This window comes from Arachis ipaensis, chromosome B1, assembly GCF_059453495.1.
Source record: "Arachis ipaensis isolate K30076 ecotype BB chromosome B1, ASM5945349v1, whole genome shotgun sequence".
Lineage (NCBI taxonomy): Eukaryota > Viridiplantae > Streptophyta > Magnoliopsida > Fabales > Fabaceae > Arachis > Arachis ipaensis.
In genome coordinates, this window is record NC_142436.1 from 41,151,868 (window position 1) to 41,171,870 (window position 20,003).

The following is a 20,003-nucleotide window of genomic DNA, read 5'->3' on the forward strand; positions in this document are numbered from 1 at the left end:
CCGAAGCCCCCCACACTCACTCGTCAAAACGCGTCATGCTACGGAGAGGTATCCACACCCTTATAAGGCATGTTTCGTTCCCCTCCCCAACCGATGTGGGACCTTACAATCCACCCCCTAAGGGAGTCCAGCGCTCTCGCTGGCACATCGATCCGGATTCTAGCTCTGATACCATTTGTAACAGCCCAGACCACCCACTAGCACGATATTGTCCGCTTTGGCACACAAGGTCTCACGGTTTTGCCTTTGACGACAGGGATGATAGCCAAAGCCCCCCACACTCACTCGTCAAAATGCGTCATGCTAGGGAGAGGTATCCACACCCTTATAAGGCATGCTTCGTTCCCCTCTCCAACCGATGTGGGCCTTACAGAAACCACATCTCTGACTTGCATATCCTTAAAACGGTTGATGAAATTTTTTCACATATGCATCACACAATTTTGATGTGGTGCCTCTGGCATCTTTCATTGCTTCAAGAAGACTCTGAAAATAGCATAATATCATCTCCAAATTATAACACATTCTAATGCAATTTAACAAATTATAATGCAATTTAACAATTTAACAAAAAATAAAAATACACCAACTTCAACGATAGTATCAAAAGGATATCACCAAGTGAAAAATTTTTGAAAGCAGCCCTTGCCTTTGCCGGGGAAAAAGGGAAAACATCACTAGAACTAATAAGCAATATATAGTATAGTAAAGTAGTATTTCTCCATTGAAAAGTAGTATGACTTGGCTAATGAGAGTAAAAGCTTGTTCATTGATTTAAAAACCTTTTAACACATTAGCAGAAGCAATTCACATACATACAGTTCTTCACAACAAACAATATATTGTCACACTTAATAACAATAAATCAAAAGGTTTGATAACAAACAAGTATCTAATACTCTCAAAATTCATCCAAAGGCTTATTTGATAGAACGAAGACCTATCACAATTGATTAACCATGATCAAACATGGCAGTGTCATATGAAGAGAGCAATCCAAATTAAAGATCAACACCTATTATTTAATTATTTGTAGCTAAAAATCAGTCGCAAGTCTCACTAACTCAAGTTTCTAGATTTTTGAAAAATTAAATCAAATGCACCGAATAAATACAATACATAAATGTACAATATAATACGTAATGCTAAATGAACTAATGCTAACTAATGTCACTGGTATGATGAAAACTGAACTAATGCTAACTAATGTGAGAAAACTGAACTAATGCAATTTAACAAAAAAAAAAAAGTAAAAACAGAACAAGCCTCAATTTTTACAGTTTTAATACAAATAATCTAAATTGCAGAATACAAAAAATTAACTAGATTTCAAAAAACAAGCATAATTTTATAAATTAAATTCTCATAATAGAAGCATAATGAATTAGATTTCAGAACATAAGTATAAATAAATAAATTACTAACTTTTGTTGATCTGACATAAAGTTACATCCGTGCACACTTGCATTCCCAAGATCTTCTTGTAAGAGAGTTAAAAACTATTTCCATGACTCCTTTGTTTCTGATCTGACAACAGCATAAGCAATGGTATAGATATGATTATTGGCATCTTGTGCCATCGCTAAAAGTAATTGTCCACCGAAGTACCCTTTTAGAAAGCATCCATCCAAACTTATTAGAGGTCTACAGCCACTCTTGTCAAAAACTAGTGTGGATTGTGGAATTGGTATCACTTCTAAGAGTACAGTAGATCTAGGGTTGCTGCGTGAGAGTTCAAATAGATAATCCCTCAGCTTTCCATATTGCTCACTTTAGCTTCCGACAATTCTATCTATTGCCTCCTTTAGTGCCCTGTAAACCATCTTATCATGAGGATGTATGCCAAACTCATCTTTCAAAAAATCACTAACCTCCTTCCTAGTCATCTGAGGATGGATAGCTAGCCTTTTTTCAATTTTCTTACTCAGCCAGTGTTGGTCAGCAACATTACTGCCCATGTCCCTTGCACATGTATGCTCAGATTTAAAAGTTTTAACCTGGAAGCACCTAAGAGAATTATTGTAGGATACATGTACAACCCATGGACATTCTTCTCCTTTGCAGCCTACCCGAACCCTTTCTTTATCATTTTTAATCCACTGGAGCTCCCTACCCTCAGATATGAACAAGTCCTTCACTACTTCTTTAAAATCATCAACAGTTGCAAACTTGGTGCCTACTTCAAAGTGGCCTTCTCCAAATCCATACTCATCATTGAACTCGGGCCAGTGTTGCTTCTTAGCTTCTTCATCAGAAGAAATAGGGGTATGCAAATCCTCTTAATGGTATTCATAGTCATACTCTAAATCCGTGGAGCTTGAGTGTACAGTAGGCCCATTACTAGGCCCACCAGTTTCCAAAGAAGGCCCATCTCGTTGGTCTACACTGGGCCCAATACTTGGTTGTACATTGCGTCTTTTTCCACCAATATTTGATCTATTCTTTCTTGGTGCATCCTTCCTCTTTAGTGGATCCTTCTTGTTCTCTTTCATTTTTCTCCTTGGTACAGCCACTTTTTTTCTTGTAAGTCATACTTCTCTTCTTTTTGGTATGTTTCTCTTCTCCACTGCTCTCTTCATCATCATTGTCATCATTATACCCCGGAGGTGGAGGCTTGTAAGGTTCATCCTCTGTACTCTCGTAGTTGTCATCAGAGAATGATGTCATCAGATTATCACAGATGTCATCTATTTCTATGCACTCAACATTTCTAGTTCCTGCATTCCCGCCTCCTGCTTCTTCTACATACTCAGGTTCATTGACAACATGATCAAAGTAAACATAGAACTCATCTTTTTCTTCATTCCTAATCAAATTGTCACACAATTCACGAATCTCACTATCCCCTATTAGACGATGAAGCCTAGATTCTATATCACTAGCAGTACTATCAAACCAGTATATTGCCTTGTAGCCAGGATATCCTAAACCCTCATACAACTTCACCAAATCACAAAAGTTGATAAAATCTATGTCCATCTCTAGAAATTTTTCTAATTTTCCATTCACATAAACAAGTCCCTCATCACCATTCCTCACAAACTTTCCTCCATGGTGAAAAACAGGAATTACATATCTATCAGTCATCTGTAATTTTCAAACAAAAACCAAATCAACCCACAATGCACAGAACCCTAAGAAACTTTAAAATAAAAACACAATAACTTTTTTCAAATAAACTAAAATAGAAAGTAACCATGACAGAATGCATTTGCATGCATCACACCCTACACTAAATGGAACCCTAATGCAGAATGTGATCATGAACGTTGTGGATTTGCTCACCTTGATTGATGATTGAACTTCTTCAGCATACGAACTTCGTTTCTCCTACTCCACCTTCTTCAATGATGCTTCAGTTTCATTTCAGAGGGAAGGAAGCTCTGGCTTGATGAAAGGGTTAGGGCAGTATATGGTAATTTCTGTCTTGCCAAAGGGTTTTTAATAAGAATGGGCTACCTTTGCAAAAGGACGTTGTTTTCATCAACAAGGACATATTTATCCTTCGAACTTTATTCCCCTTCCAGCGTGGCACCGTAATGGATACATGAACACCGTTTCAACCACGTCAGCCAGTTCTGTTTGGTGTATGAGAGGTAAATAGACGGAAGGATTAAATTGTTCTTTGTTTGTTAAAGTCAGGAACTTTTTTGTATTTAAATTTTGTCAAGGATATATTTGTCAAAAATTTAAAAAGTCAAGGACCTATCTATCTTTTTTCCTATAATTTAAAAGACAAAACTTTTTGTATATTTATGATCTATTTAAAAATTTCTTTAGAATCTTGTATACATACCTATAAGTATTATATAATTTGTATTAATTGAATTTGAAATTCTTATTCAAAATCTTTTCATTCATCTGCTTGTGTCAATCCTGTTTTTCTTTGGTATATTATATATGTATATGTAAAAAACAAAAAGAAATGGCTTAAAGCTTATGCTTATATATCATTAATATATTGATACTTTAATTTCAGCTTAAAAGTCACAGTAATATTCTAACTAATAGTCGATTATGACTAAGACATAATGGGTTCCTTAGTTAAAGTGTTACAAGTACTGTTAAAAAAAACATCGCGTTTCATCAAGTGAAATTTCAATTGCCATCAGAAAATATCGACAAAAAATTTATTATATTATACTAATTTTACAACTAAAATATACCACATGTCACTCTTTTATTACAATTGAAATTAAATTTTTCTCCAAAATTAAAAAGTTCTTTCCTCTTTTCTCTTCTTTTTTCTATCTCTTTAGTTACTTCACCATTTTATCTTTCTTATATATTATTATCAATAACTAATTACAAATTTGACAATATATTATATATTACTAATTTTACAATCAAAATATGTCACATGTCACTCTCTCATTGCAATTTGTAATACCCGGTCTAATCAAAATTTAGTAAATAATAAGTTAAATAGGAGCGAATATGGTTGGAAGATTTGACAATCGGAATTTGATAATTTAAATATGATATTTGGATTCAGTGAATTTTTCCGAGTCGGAAAATATAGTTTTCTGCGTAAAAGTGCGCAGTGGAATTTTGACCGGCAGTACCGGCTGAGATCTGTCTGGTACTACAACTGAGGAAATTGATTATGGGTAAATAAAATTAAGAAATGAGGAATTATAATTAGGGAAGGTAGAAATATTTAAAGTGCGATTTAGAGCGCTAATCTTAAAGGTTTTGGCCCAAAATTGGGCCAATGGGCAAAAATAAGTGAACCGGGCCTAAGTGGGCCCAAGACCCAACATATATAAACATTAGTTGTGAGCATTTCAGCTCATTTTACCCTAAAAAGAAGGGTTGGGGCGCTGATTTGAGAAGAGAGAAGAGAAGAGAGAAAACCTAACTCTCTTTGATCTTCAAACCACCATAACTTGAGCTACGGAGCTCCGATTGACGAGCCGTTTGCGGCCACGTGTTGCTCTTCTCATCCTCTACAATTCTATCTAAGTTTTGTGGTGAGTATTTTATTCATCTCTGCCCAGTTTTCGAAATTTCCCACTGTTACACGTTTTTGGGTAGTTAGTGTTGAAATCTTGTGATTTTGGGTGTTTAGGGATACTCCAACATGGATTCTAAGTGGGTTCTATCCCTACTTCATATGGGCTGAGGTAAGAAGTGCTCAAACCCTTGTGATTTGTCATTTTTATGAGCCCTAGGTTGATGTATGTATGTGACATTGGTTATGTTAGTGTATTTGGTGATGTTGGTGCACAATTGGGAGATTGGTATTGCTTGAGGAGCTTTGGTAAGGCTTGGAGCTAAGGTTGGTGAAGAATTCCAAAGAAGAGGCTCAATTGGTTTGGCTACAAGAGGTACGGTTTAAGTTTCATTTAAATACCGTGTGTTGTGATGAGAATTCCTAGGCTAGATGCCCCTAGGATTAAGTTTGGATTGTGTAAATGGTTGGTGCTAATATGCATAGTTGATATGTAATGTGAATTAATGATTGGGTTGAGAATTGTGTGACCTTGTATGCTTGGTGTATTGAGAATTTGATGTATTGGGTAATGAGTATTGATTTGTGGTTTATGCATTTAAATTGTGAAAATTGGGCCGGAGGCCGTGAATTTTGGGCCGGAGGCCGGAAAGAGGTAAGAAAGGTAAGTCGATGTGTGCAGTGTATGATGGCACAAGTGATTGGATGAATTTCAGATAATGAATATATGAATGATTAGGTTGGTTATTGAATAATAAGGTTTGAGAAGTTGAAGTGTGAAATTTGGTAATTTTGGGTGAAATTATGTAGACGAGGTATGTTTGGTTCGGTTGAGATATATTATGTGATCATATATGTGATTATGATTATTGATGCCTTGATGGTATGATGATGCATTAGAGATATGTATGTTGTGATATATGCTTGGGGAATGATTAAGGTTGATTTGTGGGTGAAATCACGTGATAGTGAGTATGATATTGATTACGTATAATGATGGTTGATTGGAAATGGTATTATTGGAAATTGGGATGAGGAAGGATGTATGACATGATATTGTGTTTGTCCTTTAGCCATTTGATTGAGAAGTGTTAAAATGGTTAGATGTGGTTTTGGGAATTTTTGGTAAAGTGTCAATGTGTGAGTTGAGGATGGCTTGATGTGGATTTTGGTACATTTTGATTGATTTCAAAAAGGGTTGAAATTGGCATGTTTTGGTTGATTTTGAAAAGAGTTGAAAATGGCTTGTTTTGAAAATGGCACCTAGTGGTTTTGTATGAAAACATGGTTTTTGGGCATACTTTGACGGGACATAACTTGGACTACGGATCTCTGTTTTGTACCAAATCTGTTTAGAAATGAAACTGGATCCGGGATGTCCATTCCGTTTAAAGAACGGGTGAAAAATGATTTAAAATGAGAAAGTTATGTCCATCGGAAGATTGGGGGTTGAATTTGTAAATTCTGCAGCTTTTAACTTAGAAAATTTTTAGCTGAATGACCCTCCACGCGTAGGCGCACTTGGCGCGTACGCGTCGTTCTTCAAGAAGGCACTATCCACGCGTGTGCGTGGTGTGCACGGGCGCGTCGATGCGCTGCACCAAATGCCCAGCTATTTTTCCGAGAGTTGTGCCAGTGTTGTGCCAGTTTTGTGCCTGGGGCGCAAGAGCACCCACGCGTACGCGTGGCTGACGCTTGCACGTCGTTTGGCTATTTTTCAACCCGCGCGTCCGCGCGTATGACGCTTGCGCGTTGATGAGTTTTGTGGCCATCCACGCGTGCGCGTGGAGTGCGCGTACGCGTGGCCCTGTTTTCATGCCAAAGTTGATTTTTGAGTTTTAAAAGCCAAATCTCATACTTCTAAGCCTCCGATCTCACCTCTTATGTATTAAATCATTCTGATATGCCTAGCAATGAGCTAGGGGATGTGGTAACTTGCGAGTGAAGCAAGGAGAAAAGTTATGATCAATGATGATCAAAGATGATTATATGAGATATGGAGGATGACGGTGGAAGTACCGTGTATGCCATGAGCCGGAGGGCTATATTTATTGATAAATGGCCCGTTCTTGATTGGACCATGATCCGGATGGCTGAGTTATTGCCGGGTTACGGCAAAGCCATTATTGTTTATGGTTGAGTATAAATGCATATATGATTAATGAATGAATATGTTAAATGGATAATAATGAAAAAAATATTGAAATGTGATGTGCGACCCCGGGTAGTAGGCAGTGGCGTTGTCCACTTGCTCCGGGTATGAGACGGGAAAGGAGGATTATGATAAACGAGTTTAATCGTGGGGTTTTGAATAAATGTGTATTTGTGATACCTGGGTAGTAGCAAGGGTCGTGGTTCGTCCCGCTTGCTCCGGGTCATTGTCTGAGGATTGATAATAATGAAGGGTGATTATGAATAAATGTTTATTTGTGATACTTGGGTAGTAGCAAGGGTTGTGGTTCGTCCCACTTGCTCCAAGTTAATGTTTGAGATTTGGTAACAATGAATGTTGATAATATGAATTGAGATTGAATGAATATATGTTTGAGATGCCTGGGCAGTAGCAAGGGTTGTGGTTCGTCCCACTTGCTCCGGGCCAATGCTTGAGATACCTGGGTAGTAGCAAGGGTTGTGGTTCGTCCCACTTGCTCCAGGTTAGAGATTGCGACGCCTGGGTAGTAGCGGCAGTAGTGGTGAATCCACTCGCTCCAGGTTGAGCTTTTAGACACCCGCCTGGGTAGTAGCCGCAGTAGTGATTATTTCACTGGCTCTGGGTTGAGCGGGCAGTAGCAAGGGGGTTGTAGCTCAAACCTACTTGCTCCGCAAGGGGTGTTTCTGTCCAATGGTTAGCTACCAGGACATGTCAGGTTGGCTATATAACCGACAGATGATATCATCAGCCATAGGGCAGGCATTCATCATTTGCATATGTTTGAATTGTTTGGGTTTGCCATTTGTCTTGGATTTCTACATCATATATGCCATGTTACCTGACTATATGCTACTTGTTCTACTTGTATCATGTTTGTGTATTACCTGCCTGTATTGCTTGTGTTTGTACAACTGAGAGGCCCCTCATGCTGGTGTCGGTGGGTGTGAGGGCTGTTCTTGATGGGATGAATTGATGATGCGATTGCATGATGATGTATTGATATAGAACTGCTGAGGCAGAACAACTGGTGATGGTTTTGCTTATGATTCTGAGTCTGATTCGTGGAAGAGTCAGCGAGTTGGGAAACATGTGAAACATGAATTGAATTTAGCATTCCCTTATGACAGTTGCCTATTCATGGATTAGCGAGAACCTAGGATGAATAATTGGTGAAGAAGTTTAGGATGCTTAGTGATTTTTTGTTGCAGTACATTGAATTTATTTGACACTTTTACCGTACTGGGAACCCATGGGCCCGGGGTTCTCATTCCGTATATATCTCTTGTTTTTCAGATACAGGTCCAGATGCTCAGAAGTGAGTTATGGGTCGTCTGAGAGACGGCGAAGATCTTTATTTCCTCTACTTTGTGTTCTGATTAGAATCTCTCCACCTTTGTTTTGGAAAGTTTATATTATGTATTGAACTCTTTGAATTTGCCTATAGAGGCTCTCATGTTTCCTTCGGGAGAGATTAGGATATACTGTTGTCAACTAATTTCAGAATGTACTCTAGCCGACCTAAACTTCGCGGGTCGCGACTAGTAGCTATTTACTTATGTTATATATATCTATCTATTATCTATCTCTTAATCTCCTCTACACCTTGTCCGTATATCGTTTTCGGCTTCACAGTTTATCTTTTGTTGTCGAAACGTGAGAGATACGTCTTCGCGATTTTATTTCTACTCTTTTCAGGCTTCTCGATTAATACTCCTTTCGAAATTACCTATATTTATTTATTAAAAATCCACCTGAGAGTCGTACCACCGTAATATCATTGACTTATGACTCGAGCATAAGGATTTGAATATTAGGGTGTTACACAATTAAAATTAAATATTTCTCTCCAAAATTAAAGAGTTATTCTCTCTCTCTATTTCATTCTTTCACCATTTTATCTCTCATATATATCATTATCAATGACTAATTATAAATTAAACTAAAATTAAAATATAACTATATTATATATTATATATTACTAACTAATTTAATAACAAAAATGTATCACATGATACTCTCTTATTAAAATTGAAAGAAAATATTTCTTTTCAAAATTAATAAACTCGCTTCCTACATCTTTTTATCTACCTCTCTCCCTTTCTGATTTTTCTTTATCATTCTCACTCTATATATAATTTATAATTTATATTAATAATTTGACAAATCAAAATGTGTCACTAGATATTTTTTTTCTAAAATTAACAAAATCTCTCTCTCATTCTTCTTCTTTATCTTTCTCTCTCTTTTCTCTCATTCTCTATTTTTCTCTACCTAAATAAAATTAACAACATAATATAATTCAAATAAAAGATATTATGCATATTTTTTATTTAATTTTAAAATTTTACTATTTATCTTTGTAATTTATATGTTTACTTTTCTTTTTTCTTCAAATATTTATTACATATAATTAGAGTGAATACTAATGTTGTGAATAAAAGTTAGAATCAAGATTCAATTATTTTTTAAAAAAAATAATTCTGAGTTAATTTTATAACTGCTAATATAATTTTTTTATGCCAATATCTAATTATATTTTTATATACAAAGAGAGAAAAAATATTATTTTTAAATAGTAAGCATAAAAATTAATTATTTTTTTTGTGCAACAGACTAAATACTTAATTAAATATAAAAGTATACACGTTAAATTCTTTCAAATTTTAGATAACAAATTATAAAATTAATTATGAGTAAAAAATTAAACTCTTTCCAATTTTATGTTTGGGTAAAATAAGATAAAAGTATTCTTTTCTTCCTTTATTATATGAATAACATGTTTTTTTAAGAAAAAAAGATTTTTTAAAAAAAGATGTAAATGGTAGCTTCTCAAAAAGATGTTTTTTTTTTTTATTTTTTTAGTGCTTTTACTTTTATTATTAGAAATTTACCAGTAACACTAAAAAATAATAAAAAAATATTCATTTAAAAAAGATTTCTTTTATCGATTTAATGACGCCCAAACAAGTACTGAGTCATTTAATTTTAAAAAAAAAACTCTACCAAAATTTTGTTAAAATAATTTAAAGTTATGGTGTCATCAATATCTTGGTGTGTTATTGAGATTTGTTTAGCTTGGAAAAAAAGAGAATATTATTTGGTAGGGCCAACTAAATCCCCATTTTGGTCCTGATATTTACGCAATTATCTATTTTGATTTCCGAAATTCAAAATTACCTATATTGATCCTCCAGATTTAAGTCCAGGCACCAATGTGGTCCCTCAACTCTTTTCAGCGATGACTAGGCAAATGGAGTACCGAGATGGCACTCTTCCTGCCACGTTGGATGATGAGTAAACGACGTCGTTTACCATTGGCACCCAAACAATTCAGAAATATTGTCGCTTTGTATACGAAGAGAGAAGAAACGATGGAGACCCAAAATAAAGTATTTTTCTTCTTCTCTACCTCTACTATTTTTCATTTCTGACTTGTTTGGAAGCCAAGAGTAAATCACATCGGTTACTCATCATCCAACGTGGCAGAGAGGGTGCCACCTCGACATTCTGTTTGTCTAGTCATTGCCAAAAAAAGTTAAAGAACTATTTTGGTGCCTAGACTTGAATTTAGAGAACCAATATAGATAATTTTAAATTTCGAGGATCAAAATGAGTAATCGCATGAATCTTAAGACCAAAATGGAGATTTATTCGGTAGAGCCTTTCATTTTAAGGAAAAACTTTTCCCAGATTTATTCGCATGAATCTTAAGACCAAAATGCATTAAAAATTTTTAAAGTTCCGATGATGTTAATGTTTAGGTTGTTTGCACTTTGTGTATGATATGATTCATGAACAACCGGGAAATAAAACCTAAGTATTTTCTTGGAATCGATTCTTTTGTTGCGAATGTATTCAATATTGAACCGTTTATGTTGGAGGAATTTTCATATGTCCGTGCCGGATATCATTAAGTTGATGTATGACACGGATTGCATTAGAGACTGGTGGTTTGAGAAGTGGATGGTAAAAATAAATTTAATCGTATTTTAATTACATTATTATCTTGATTCTAGTTTCACTAGTTATATGTTAAGAAGTTTTAGAAAGTTAGTATATATAACTGAATACATTTTTTTTTTTTTGGCTTTTTAACCTTGAATGTTTTTAATTGAGAATTCAATTGCTATAGATGTTTTATAACTTTGTGAAATTTGAGCATTTATACAAGTTGTGTAGCATGTAATATTCAAATATGCAAATTGTAAAAATAATGTAGATATCAGTATATCACCAAAAAATTTGTTAAAAAATAATTGGATCTTGAATAAAATGTGAAAGCTGAAGACTGAAAGTAAGAGCACTCGTGCGAAGGCGAATGAACTATGTTAGTTATGAAAGAGAATGATATAAAAACAACACAAAACGCTGTTAAGTGAATTATTGTGAAGCAAAATGAGAAATGATTAACTTGTGAGAAGAAGTGAAGTGTATAGTAATTTTCATAGATGGTTGAGTGCTTTATTATGTGAATTTGTCGAAAAGAGATGAGCAGTGACGGACTCAAAAAATTTATGTTGAAGGGACAAAAATAATACATATTACTATCAAAAGATATATTAATTTAAATTTAAAAATATAAAAATGCACATTAATTATTCGAATACAAAAAAAAAATTAAAAATTACATTAGCCGCTAACTTTTTTCGCTTCAATTTTAAGAACTTCTTTTTATTAGAAGAGAATAATGGAGTGACTTCAGATTCTAGTGGTAGGTTTCTTTTGAAATATTTTTCATTATTATTTTTAAAAATAAAAATATATTTTTTAAATTAGTAAATTGATCAATTCACTTTAAAAATTTATATGCAATATAATTACATATAATAGAATAGGACGAAAGTTAAACAAATAAATAATAAGGATCACTAAATTGAGAATAAAATAAAATATATAAATTCATGAAGAGAATAAAAAAAATAGATTAATACCTAAACTATAATTGTCTGAATTAAAATTTGCAATTGAAAATATCAAAAAGAGAAACAATAAAATTAAAAAATAAATAAAGTCATAGAGAGCTATATAAAACAAAATAGAGAATTTAAAATTTACCTTCTGACGAAGAGAAAATGATCACTAAATAAGAAATAGAAAAGAAGGTTGAAAATATGAAACTAAAAAAAGGGTTTAAAAGAATAAATAAGTGACGGCTGGAATTTGAGAATAGAAGAAGACTAAATTTAATTAGGTTAACTAATAGTCAAAATGATAGAAAGATAAAATGAGTTTGGGACTTTTAACAATTAGACTTTATTTATTTGTAGTGGGATCATTTAAAATTTAAAATGAAGACATATTATATATATAATTTTTTTTGTTGAAAAATATGAAATGAGAGTGGGGCAAGTGCCCTCACTATTATGCATGAGTCCGTGCCTGGAGATGAGTTTATGCTAATTTTAAGATGCGTAAGATCTAGAGAATAAAACAACTAAAAAATTATAAATAATAGTAGATAAATTGCGTAAATAATGTAATAATCAACAAAATATTTTGAATAAAAGAATTAGAAAATTATAAATAATAATAGATAGATTGTGTAAATAATGTGATAATTAATCTATGAAATATGGACATTTCGCTGTCGAACACATTTCAGACATAACACTCATCGATATTCGTCAAATACGTATGTCTGTTGTGTCCAACCGTATTCTTAAAGTATATTTTTGAAATAAATTTAGAAATAACATATTATTATTTATTAAAATAAAAAATATTTTCAATACTTTATATAATTAAAATAAGATATTAAAAATAATTAAAAATTTAATTTATGTTTTAATATCAATAAAATATCAAAATATTATTATAATTTATCTAAAAAATACTTTATATTTTATATATATATGTGTGTCACCGTGTCTTATAAAATTTTAAAATTCGTGTGTTGGCGTGTCGCGTGTCGTGTCGTGTCCTATGTCTGTGTCAATGTCTGTGCATTATAGAATCAACAGGACATTTGTTAAAAAGAATGAAACTTACATAAGATTATTGAAATTGGCTCATAATATATAAATTCGAATTGATAATTCATAGCGAGGGGTTAGTTTGAAAGTCTTCTTGCTGTTTCGAGCATTATCTTCGTCTTTGTTATACTGGAGTTTGTCTGCTTTCCGAGCTTGACGGAGTTTCTCGATGTCCATCTGACCTTTAGCTTTGTCACGGAACTTGGTAAGGGTCTTTGGTTTGGCAACCGCGATTGCTTTTTGAAATTTTCCTGGTTGGAGTTCACTTTTGATGGCATATAGATACACCTCAGGATAGAGATCTGATATGCTCATGGCTACCTTTGTAAAACGAGTAATGTAATCCTTTAGACTTTCGTTCTGACCTTGTTTAATGGTGTTTAGGTAGTCGGAATCGTGTAGGTAGATAGAAGAGGCAGCAAAGTGATCCTCAAAAAGCTTCGCTAGTTCTTGAAAACGAGAAATAGAATCTGTAGGCAAAGAACAAAACTAATCAAGTGCAAGACCGTCTAAAAAGGTAGGAAAATAACGGCATAAAATAGGATCGGAGGGCACCGTTTACTATCATTATAGATCAAAACTTTTTGATGTGCTTCTTTGGGTCTCCTAACCCATCATAGAGGGTTAAGGTTGTGGGCAAAGTGAATCTCCTTGGCATTTGAAAATTCATAATGTCAGCCGTGAATGGCCCTATAGAGTTGTCGAGCTCAGTGTCTTCAATTTCTAGTCGAGCTTCTTCGTTATGGGGAGTTTCGAAAACCTGTGTCAGGTCGGATTCATGCTCTTCCTCCTCCGTTGGCTCATTACGATCACCATTGTTTTCAATCCGAGCATAGTTAACTCGGTGATCTGATTTGCCATCCTTTGATTTTCCTCCGCCATATATGTTGATTTGCTTGTTGCAGCTCAATTACCATCCGAAGGAGTTCGGAGGGCGTTGGGGGAGGTAGATCAGCCATGGATGGATATGGAAGTTTTGAGGCCTAGAAGAAAAAGAGAATTATATCTCGGTTCCCACGGTTAGTGCCAATTATTCTTGGGTGAGTAACCTGGATGTAACTCGGTTCCTGACAGTTGATGCCAAGCTGTTGTCCTCAATACGAAGCTATAGGCTTGAAGGTCCGAGTTCTTCGTCCAGAGGTATATCACGTCACAGAGAGTATAAACAAGGGGGAATGTACCTGCAAAAGAGACTCCGATACTTAAGTCAGTATTGTGTATTCTCAATGTGTCTTTAGAAAATATCTTACCTTCTTTATATGTAGGGTGAGGTGTTTGACGGTTACATCTGTCATTATTAATTTTGTTGAAGAGCAATTATAAAGTATCAGGACGTTGTGATACTTAGTCGAGCATTAGGATCTGATTTTTACCGTTTGGGCGAATTATAGCTCATTAAGCCATACGATGCCGAGTTATGACTTTTGATTGTAACAGCCATATCAGGTATTATTTTGCTCTGTCCTACAGTGAGTGCTAAACGTTTTTGCATGGATGAACTTTTAAGGTATATTTCATCTCTTTTAATTTGATATTGTAATACGCTTTATTTTTATGGAGTGAATACAACTCGGTCGTCAAAAAATACGGAGGTGGTCTGGATATCTGTAAAAAATGTTCTGATATTTAAGTCAGTAAATATTTAAGAGGTATAAGAATTTTATGAATATAGAATATTAGTGAATAATTTATAGATATATAGACATTATAAAACTAATCATATATATGAGTATATCTTTAGTTGAGATATAAAAAATTTCTTCTATAAATATATGATTGATGAATAATATTGATGTTATGATCATTTGATTATTAAGATGAAGAAGATAACCATTAAACTTTGTTTGATTACAAAGTTAGAATTAAAATAAATAAAATTGAATAATAACTAGTAATGTAAATAAAAATCGAATTATAATTGAAGATTGGATTCATATATGAAATCCGATGATAAAAGGCTAATTTCTTGTGTTAACTCTTTTTTCTTTTGTTATAAAATCAAGAAATTGTCAGAAGAGTTTGTTAAGAAACAAGACCAAGAATAAGCATATAGGGATCAAACTCTTCAATCGTACTGACAACTAAACAGCACAAGGTCCAAGAAAGATATATAATTCTGTTGCCATGATTTGTGTATAGAAAATTATATGGTACAGATCTAAATCTGTACAGATTTAAAGATTTGCTTACTTAAATCACACTTTCTAAAGTCACACTTTTCACTTAAAACCGTAGCTCTTTACAAAGAAAAGCGTCACCTAATGGAAAAAAGTAAATTAGAAGATTTAAGAGAAGAAATAATTAAGTTATCAAAATTAATAGATAAAAAATTAATGATTTTAACTAATGTTAACTGTAATGACACCGAATTCTTAAAATCAATACAAAATGATTTTTCTCAAAATCTTTATTTTACTATAAGCTTTATTGAAGGACTTCAAAAACCTGAAAAAACTTATTTTTCACACGGAATTTCTAAGAAATGTTATCATGGAAATGATTCCCCACATCTTTATCATACTTTTAACCCACAATTAAATTCTATAGTAGATATGCTTGAAGAAATACTAGTATCCATAAAATTTCAAAGAAATAAGGAAAAAGAAAATCCAAAAGAAGAAAAATTTCAAAATATAATCAACATAACAGATTTAAAAGTAAAACCACCACTAAAATTATGAATATTGAAGAAAAATTAGAAGAAGTTACAATGCTTTTTAAACAATTAAAAATGACTCAAGAAAATAATATTATGGAACAGGGATTTCAGATAGAAGAAGAAATAGTAAATTCTGAAAATATAGAAAATGAAGAACACATCCTAGATTATTCAAGTGACAAAGAACCAGCAATTCCAATACAAGTAAAAAATGAAGCTGGAACATCTAGGGATAATCAATCTCAATTTAAATGGAAAACAGGTTTTGATAATTATGCTTTTAAAAAAGGGTTTATAAATAAAGATTCAAAATATACAAAAATACCATCAAAATACGTTCCTAAAATTCAGGAAATGGAAGGAGAAAGAATGCTCGATTTAGACTGTAAAACGAATGAAAAAGAAATTTTCGAAAACTGGTTGAATTCCTTCTTATTAGAAGCCTTTACTAATCCAAAACTTAATGAATTATCTGGAAGAGACATTTGGAATTACATAGGGTTTCATACTAAAGGAGCTATAAGAGATTATATGACATCAATAAAAAACCAAATAATAGAAGAATTAGCAACAAAAATAACAGCTTATGATAAGATATTATATATAATGATGATTCTATATAAAGAATTTTTTGGAAAAAATATTATAGATCATAAACAAGAAGTCTATAATAAAGAATATCAAGAAGCAAAAAACCATTTAGCTAACATTCACATATATGATCTATGTAATGTGGAGTCTTATATATGTGAATATAGAATACATTATTACAAATTAAAAGAAGAAGATAAAAACCATTATCTTAGTATGTATATAACAAAACTTCCATATCCTGCTAACGAATTTATTATGGGAAGATTTATAAGAGAAATAAATAGAGGAACAATTGAAAATAATTTTGGTGGAGCAACCTCTGCAATAAGAGAGGAAATAAAAGAACGTTGTATGCAAGAAGCAACTCAAAAAAGATTTGCAAATATAATTAGAATTTGCTGTCAGGATAATGAAGAGATACCTCAAAAATATGGTCTTAATAAAAATTTTCAAAGAAAAAGAAAATATCAATTTAGAAAAAGAAAATACTATCCAAACTGGAGAAAAAAGATGTATTTTAGAAAAAGAAATAACAATAAAAATAAGAGACAAAAAAGTGATTATTGCCCAAATAAAAAAGAAAATTGTAAGTGTTGGTATTGCCAAGAAGAAGGACACTATGCAAATGAATTTCTGAAAAAGAAGGATAAAAAGGATCTTACTAAACAAATAGAAATTGCTAAGTCTTGTTTCATGGAACCTTTAGAAGAATCTGATGATAACTTAGACTATATTTTTGAATATGTCTCGGAAACAGACTCAGAGACTGAGTAATAATGCTACATTTATTACTATAAAAATAACAGAAAAATTTATAAATGCTTTCATAGATTCTGGAGCAACACAATGCTTTGCTAGTTCAAATATAAAACTTGATTGGAAAAAATTAAAGAAACCATTAAGAGTTAGAATAGCTGACAAATCAATACATAAAATTGACCAAAAAGCAGAGATGGTTGAAATTTTTATTCAAAATTATAGGTTCATTGTTCCATCTATATACATGTTAGATTCTGGAATGGATTTTATCATAGGAAATAACTTTTTAAAGCTATATCATCCATTCATTCAAGAACTAACATATATAGTTTTAAAAGCTCCACACGATTCTTCAATAAATCAAAAATCAAAACGTATAAAAATACCGACTACTACTATAGATAAGATCTTAAAATTTAAAATATTTTCTATATTAGAGACATGTTATTTAAATTTATACTTTCAAATAAATATCCCAAAAAATAATCTAGAAATAAAGATAGAAGAACTTTTGGATGAAATTTGTGCTGAAAATCCTTTAGATATTAAAAATACAAATAACGAATTAGTAAGCATTAAATTAAAAGATCCGACAAAAGAGATAAATGTTCCAAATAAAATCCCTTATTCCGCAAGAGATAGAGAAGAGTTTTCATTAGAATGTAGAGATCTTTTGGAAAAAGGAATTATAAGATTAAGTAAAAGTCCTCATGCGGCTCCAGCCTTTTATGTCGAAAACAATAATGAAATTAAAAGGGGAAAACGAAGAATGGTTATTAACTATAAGAAGATGAATGAAGCAACTATTGGTGATGCTCATAAACTTCCAAGAAAAGATTCTATTTTAGAAAAAATCAAAGGAGCAACTTGGTTTTCATCTCTTGATGCAAAATCAGGATATTGGCAACTTCGTTTAGACGAAGAAACAAAGAAATTAACTGCTTTTACTTGTCCAACAAAAGAATCAACAAGTGTGTTGCTCTATGAATGGAATGTATTGCCATTCGGATTAAAACAAGCTCCAGGTATTTATCAAAGATTTATGGAAAAAAATCTAAAAGAGTTAAATGAATTTGTTTTAGTGTACATTGATGATATACTAATTTTTACAAAACAGGATAGAGAAGATCATCTTCAAAAATTATTAATAGTTTTAGAAAGATGTAAAGAAAAAGGATTAGTTCTTAGCAAAAAGAAAGCAAGAATAGCAAAACAAGAAATAGAGTTTCTTGGATTAATTCTATCCACTCAAGGAAAGCTAAAACTTCAGCCAAATGTCCTAGAAAAGGTAAATTTATTTCCTAATAAAATAGAAGATAGAAAATAATTACAAAGATTTTAGGGTGTATAAATTATATTTCTGATCAAGGATTCTTAAAGAATATAACAAAATACACTAAAAGCTTATTTCCAAAAATAAGTACTAAAAAAGAATGGAAATGGGATGAAAAAGATAGTATGCAAATTCAAAAGATTAAAGAATTATGTGAAAAACTTCCAGAACTTTATATTCCAGAAGAAAATGACTACTTAATAGTAGAAACAGATGCTTCAGACATAACCTGGTCAGGATGTCTAAAAGCTAAGAAAGCTATAAAAAGTTTGGAGCAAGGAAAAGAATCACTAGATTCTAAAAATTCCCCAAAGGAATTACTTTGCAGGTATATTTCAGGGACTTTTACTCCAACAGAACAGAGATATACCACTCATGAAAAGGAAACTCTAGCAGCAATTAAATCTCTTAAGAAATGGAAAATTGATTTACTACCCAGAGAATTTACATTAAGGACAGATTCAAGCTACCTAACAGGTTTCATACGATATAATTTAAAAGTTGATTATAATCATGGACGATTGGTAAGATGGCAATTATTTTTGTTACAATATCCAATAAAAATTGAATATATTAAGGGTGACAAAAATGTTATTGCAGATACATTAACAAGAGAATGGAGTTCGTCTACAACGCATTAGATCAAGAAATTCAGAAATACGAACAAGAACTCGAAAAATGCAAGCATTGTCAGCAAATAAGGACACAGATCCAATCCCTCAAGAAGGCCATCGAAGCAATGAAATCAACACAACAACCAAAACCATCAGAGCTCAGCCAGCTAAGCGTGGTGGACAAATCAGGTGAAGAAAAAATTCCAGAAAATAAAACAATTGCTGAAATTATCAAAAAATCCACCCAAGATAAAAAATATTATGTAATTTATAATGGCCCCATGAAAGGAGTATATGATGCCTGGGAAAAAGCAGCACCATTTACACATCAATCAAGGATAATTCATAAAGGAGGGTTTTTAACACTGGAAGAAGCAAAGGAATCTTTCAGGGAATATGAAGCTCTTTATCCAGAGCAAACCCTAAAAAGAGCAGATAAAGCTCCAATTCAAACCCAGAGAACAGGGATAATAAGAAACATTCCTACAAGGGCTGAAATCAAAGAAAAGAAAAGGGTCTGTAGATCAAATCTCAGAGAAACCCTTAATATAGTCCTGAACTGGACTGAAGAAAAAAGAGCAATTTTGGGATATTATCCTATTGCCAAAGAACAGCTAACAAACCTGGTTATATTTCCAGATGCATCCCCATCGGACACCTATCAGTTTTTCCAGTATGGATTAATTGATACAATTTTAATTTTTAATGATCTAAAAATTATTAGTGAGTTTCCTGCAGGATTCGTTGATGCAGTGAAGAGATTTAAAAATATGATTGACAACGTAAATCCAAGGGATATATCCCTAAAATTTACAAACAGTCAACCTATTTTTAATGAAGAAGAAGAATGCTTGTTTCCAGCACACCAAGTAATATTCATGTCCGTCTTCCCAGGAAATTTTTAACCAATTGATCAAGTTCAAGATTTAACAATCTACAGTCATGAAGGAAGGCTAGCCAGCACAC

At 32.7% G+C, this 20,003-nt stretch overlaps 1 pseudogene; it reads right to left on the bottom strand.

Annotated features, from left to right (window-relative positions):
- Window positions 1–1,772: 1,772 nt before the first annotated feature.
- LOC148576321 (uncharacterized) lies at window positions 1,773–3,087 on the bottom strand (annotated as a pseudogene).
- Window positions 3,088–20,003: the final 16,916 nt, after the last annotated feature.